Genomic DNA, 6,000 nt, shown 5'->3' with positions numbered 1-6,000 from the left:
ATTTGAATTGAACTGAAGAATTGGAGAAACGCTTGGGGCTTAATGGGTTAATGGAACCCATTGATGAAGCCCTACATGTCTTGATTGAATCCCTAAGCAATGATGAAGAAAGAAGACTTGAAATTGAAAAACCTTAACTTTGTCTTCCTTGATCTAGATAGAGAATTTTCTAAGGGTGAAAGGTAGTTATAGGACTTAGAATTTGGGTCAAAACAACGTAGTATAGGTATTAAAGGCATAGGAAAAGACCTAAATACCTTTTAAAATAACTACCAGACAGTCCTACGATTGTGACCTATGGTCCGTCCTGGTCAACCATAGAACCAACTTCAATACCCAAATACTCAATCATTTCCCAAGAGATAATACTACGGTCCATAGAACTCTCTATAGTCTATAGACCTCATCCGTAGAACACAAGTTTCACTCTAAAATTTCACCATGTCTGAAACCTTTCTACGAAATCTTTCTACAGAACCTTCCTACGGTCCATAAAACTAATGACGACCCATAAAAACCTTTTATGGAATTGAGGTCCTAAATCAAATCTCTAAATCAATCCCACAAGTCAGTCTTAAGACCCATCAAACTTTCTATGGTTCATTATGTCAATTCGTAAGTCCAATCTTCAAAAAATTAATTTTCCATAACTCAACTTGAGGTTTACATTCCTTCGGCCCGTACGAGCTCATACAGTCCATAGGTTGGATTCATAGAAACTTTCTTCAATTTATTTTTTTTGTATTTTATTTCCTTATTGACTTTTCTAACTTCTGAGGTATTACACTGATCAACTTATTCAAGGTGGGATGATGCGACAATCATTCGACATAGAAATGATGTTTATAGATGATATGAGAAAAGTGAACCAAAAATGACATACTAGAGAGGATCAAGTATCTTCTCAACTATAGGGCAGGAGCAAGGAACACCTAGAAAAGGATCATGATCGTGATGCAAACATGGCTAAAATGATTACCCAACTTTTTTTGTTGTCTAAACAAGTCATGGGATGTGGACTTAAAGATGTGAATGTGGTTGGTAAAAACGTTGGACAATGCCCATATTATGCTAAATTTGAGGCATTACATAATAAAGAAGTACAATACTTAGGAAATCAAATAGGGGGTTCTCACCCATACTACAAAAGGCAAGATGGGAATCAAGGTTGGAACAAAGATCACAATAATGGTTGGAGAGATCGAGGTGCAAAATTGGAGAGATAAGGAAGTTGAAAAAGACAGATATATTCCCCCTCATGATCGTCTTATACCAAAAGAACCATCTAGACCGGAGGAAACATACACTGATGAAATGCTCACAAGGATCTTCAATAAGGTTGAAGGGTCCGACAAGGTGTTTATGTGTTTGAAAAATGACTTCTCCACCTTAACTCAAATAATGACCTCTCATTCATTGTCAATTAAATAGCTTGAAACCTAGATGTGCCAACTCTCCACTCATCTCAATCTAAGGCAAATAGGAACTTTGCCTAGTGACACTGTTTAATCCCAAGAATGATGGTTGTTGAATAAGAACTATGACGTGCCATGATGTTAAATATGGAGCTTCTTGGGAGGAAACCCAAGTTTTACGTTATTTTATTACTTTCAATTATGTGTGTTATGAGTGCAGGTTTAAAGGAAGCCAAAGTGTTAAGAAAGGTAATTAGGCGACGCCAAGATTAAGCTGTCAAGCCACCAAAAGTGTTGTCCATACATCTTCATGTCCTCCTTCAGGGATGAAAAATTAAGAAAAAGTGTGTTGTCAACTTAGCTGATCTGAGCTCTAATTGGCGATCCACCGTAGTGCAATAAGCGGATTTCATCAGGTTCACCGAATCAACCTTTAGGTCTGGTATTCATTCAGGCCTCATCGGTGAGCTTTAGCTCCTACGACGATTCACCAAATGTGTTTGATGACGTTTGTTGTAGTCCGTCGAGTGGGTACGAGTTAAGTAGGCCAATAGTCTTTTTAAGTTCAAAAAGAAACCCTTTCATTTCTTTGTGCTTATTTCCCTCTTAAACTCACAATACCCTTGTTTTGGTGTTTGTGTACTTCCATTGCATGATATCACTTACTCGGAGTGCTTTGGATTGCTTCCATCTTGATCCCAACCATAGTTCCCTTGATTTTGTGCTTTGCTACTATCTTTGAGGTTAGTTTCGAGTTCCATCCTATTATTTGTTCTAGAAATTATTGCTTTTGATATGGTCTTGATGTTAATATAGTTATATTGTTGTTTAATTTGTATGGGTGATGCTAGATAGATCGTATTGAACTATACCCATGAGTTAGATAGTTGATTTTGTGACTGAAATTGCTAAATTTGATTGTGTTGGTTAAAACTAGAGGTGTCAAATGGGCGGGTTGGGTTGAAATTGGAGATATTAAAATGGGTTGAAATAGAAATCGAATTAGGTCTTGACCCACCTAAGTTTACTTTGGGCTCAAATGGGTTGGGTTAAAATGGGCTAAAAAATGGGTTGGGTCTTGACCCGTCCAATTTGACCCGATTAATCTCAATAATTTTAACATAGTGATATTTAACATTTATAATCACAATTCAAATTTTAGCTCAAGATTTTTTTTTAAAAGAAGTAACAAATGGAAAGATAAATCCTAAATGATGTTAAATAGATAATAATTCATACCTTTAATATAGGAACATATCTTAGAAAAGAGTTTTAAAACGGGTTGAAATTGGAGATTGAATTGGGCTCAATTGAGGATTCTTTTTAAATGGGTTAGGCATGAATGGGTTGTGATTGAGCCCAATTCAAATTATCTTGAGCCCAACCCTAAATATTTTGGGCGGGTTACCTATGTTTGGGTTCATTTTTTACACCCCTAGTTAAAACTTGAAATTGAACCTTGGATGTATTGGGTTTTGGTTGAATTGAGCACGGGTGAGGTCCGATTAACCAGTGTTGCCCCAATGACCTAAACTTTCCTAATGATAGATAGAGTAATGATTTTCTTAAGGGAAAATCATCATTTTAGGTAGTAGTTTATGATATTTGAGAGAAGTCTGAGTACCCATGGGTAGAAAAGTATATGGGTAGAATCTAAAACTCACTAGGAATTGGGTATCATTGCATATTATGGTTGACATTGTGAAAATAAGCACTAGGCAAAAAAATTACCTATTCAGCGGGCTTATCTTAGCTCGCCAAGGTAACTTGACGAATCACTGAGTAAGCCCAAGGTCGTCTTCTATATTTGTATGTGTGACCTGGGTATTATTCCATTTGGTGAGCTTGTCTTAGTTCACCAAAACCCACTCGGCCTATCACCATGTGGGAGTGGACATCACCCTTTATTCCTGTTCTTTTTAATTTTACACTGCCACTTTCTATGGACTTGTCTTAGTCCGCTGAAACAAATTTGGTGCGTCATCGAGTTGGAGATGACTATGCTCTTCATGCCTAGGTTCACTATAATTGTGCACTATCAACTTCAGCGAGCTCGTCAGAGCTTGCCTAACCTATTAGACGAATCGCCCTCCTAGTAGGTGAGCCTCAAAACCTACTTTGAACTATGCTTCCTTTGAGTTTGATTTCAACAAACCTTCACCAAATCTATGTCTGAATGATTATGCCTTGCATGAAATGCCTAGACTCAAAGGAAAAAGAGTAGTACCATCTGACATAGAGCCCGAGAATGAGTCTCCTCCTCCTCCTCTTACGAGAAATAAGGAAATTTCTATCAACGAGCCATCTAAGGCTCATCGCTAATAACAAACTACTTTGTGCTCTTCAACACGTGTGAGTGAGTAGCTAAAGAAGATAATTGCCAGAAAAAGAATGCACATTAGGTCCAAATTAGTCAAGCCTACCTAGGCTTTGGCACCTACCTCTCGTGTTCTCCCGATCATCATTCCAAGGGCCCTCAAAAGGCTCAAGGCAGTTGGAGAACGTACAGTCCTTGAGGATAGACGACTCTCCATTGATGGATTCATGAGAGGCTACCCGGCCATCTCAGATACTATTTAATTTCATAGGAGGTTTACAAAGCCTCAATTTCCTTATATTCCAGCATGGGTACGATAATTCTATACGACCTATATATACATAGGGCTTTTCCAAAAATGAGGAAGGGCACAATTTTGAAGCCCTTGGAAGAAGTGAAAGTGTGGGGCAAGATGCTACAATGTCATGCGGGTGCAATCAACACTGCCTTATGCACTCTAGAAAATTGGGCTTAGATGTTTACACTCCAGATGTGGCATAACCTTGACTCATTAAAAGGTTGGCTAGAAGCACTTATTTTTTATGCCTCTCCTCCGTGGATGGATGACAGCGTGAATATTGAGAAGAAAGATATGAATGTTGGCACCCGGTATTGGTTTGGATTCATAGGTAGCAATATCATGTAATTACAAATGAATCAATCCTCTGGCATGCAAAAGTTGTTTTGGTTCGCATGATAATTAATAGGGAGAAGATAAATGTGGGGTCGATTATTGTATATAAAAGCTTAATGAGGGCTAGAAAAGAGCAGGTCTCTCTCCCCTTCTCGGTCTTGATCACATAATTGTGTGAGACTGCGGGAGTTCCATTCTAGGAGAGGAATGATGTGAGGATCACCCTTTCCTCCTCTAATGACATTTGAAGGATCGAGGCTAGTTACTTACATGGTAATATAGCTAGGAGGAATCCTCCACCACCAGGTGCTACGCTCATGGTTGATCATGTCATTCTTGAGGTCGAGGCCACTCCATCTGCTCCTTTTCTAAAGATACCACAACTTTCTTCAGTGCCTTATACTTCAACTTTTACTACTACACCTACCCCTACTCATATCTCCCAAATCCCCCTTGACCTAGGCGATGATATACCAAATGGGTAATTTTACACGGTCTACGGATGTGAGGTGTACTAAGGTTGAGAGTTATAGGACCAAGTTGATGGATCGAGTGATTGAGGTTGCATTAGCTTCCTTGAAGGTTAGGTTGACTCAGTGTGAGGCCACTCTAGTGTAGCATGGTGACAAGTTTGATAATCTCATAGCTAGGATAGAGTCCCGAAAAAAGATAGAGGGTAGCTCATATGGTTTGATAGCAATGAGGGTTGGGATAGATAATCTAAGGGTTGATGTGGACCAGCTAAAGTCCACGGATATTTCTATGATATGGGATGTGGTTCCCTTGCCCGATGTGCCCTAGTATGTGCCTACTTTTATGCCTAGTGTTGAGCTTCATACTAGTGTGGCTGAGTAGCCGAGTGTGGATGGTACTACTTTTAGTGCTAATATTGATGATGTTGTTGATGTTGATGAAGATGAGAGAGATGAGGATGGGTCCGATGATAATTTGGTCGAGGAGACAAATGCAGAGGAGAAACAGAGAGATGAGGATGAGCAGCAGATCGCTATGACCTTGACGGAGCTGTAGGATATTGAGGAGTCTATGGTCTATGCTACGTTGGAGAAATCCCATATGGAACCTCCACAGTTAGCACTAGTGGGGTCTCTTCAGAATCCACCATTCCTCCTATTGATGTGTTGGGCACTGATGCCTTGATTGAGCCTGCTATGCTACCTCTTGTGATCATTTTGTCAGGCACTGATGCCCAAGATAATGACACCCCTCTTGAGACTCCAGATCTGAGCACTTTATAGGCATAGACTATTAAGGGGACTTTTATCTCTCCTTCCGTACTTTTATTACTTTATTTTGTATTCAGGGCACTACTGTTTTTATTTTGGTGGGGTGAGGGCATTTTGCCAATATTTCCCTTTTGATTGCATTTTGTTACTTTCAGATTTACTTTTGGATAATTATAGTATTTTGTTTTTTTTTTTGTTTTTTTTAGTAAATTGATGGTTCATCTCAAATTTTCTATCCATATTCAATTTCCTCATGATTTTGGAAGTCTTTGAAATGCTTGTGTTTTCATTGATAATGATTCGAGGATAGATTGGGTCAATATCGATGTCTTGAATAGTACACATGATGAGCATTGTGTTTAGTGTTTGTATTGCAAGAATAAATCAGTG

This window comes from Solanum stenotomum, chromosome 7, assembly GCF_019186545.1.
Source record: "Solanum stenotomum isolate F172 chromosome 7, ASM1918654v1, whole genome shotgun sequence".
Lineage (NCBI taxonomy): Eukaryota > Viridiplantae > Streptophyta > Magnoliopsida > Solanales > Solanaceae > Solanum > Solanum stenotomum.
The sequence above is the reverse complement of the archived record's forward strand: the minus strand, read 5'-3'. Positions refer to the sequence as shown.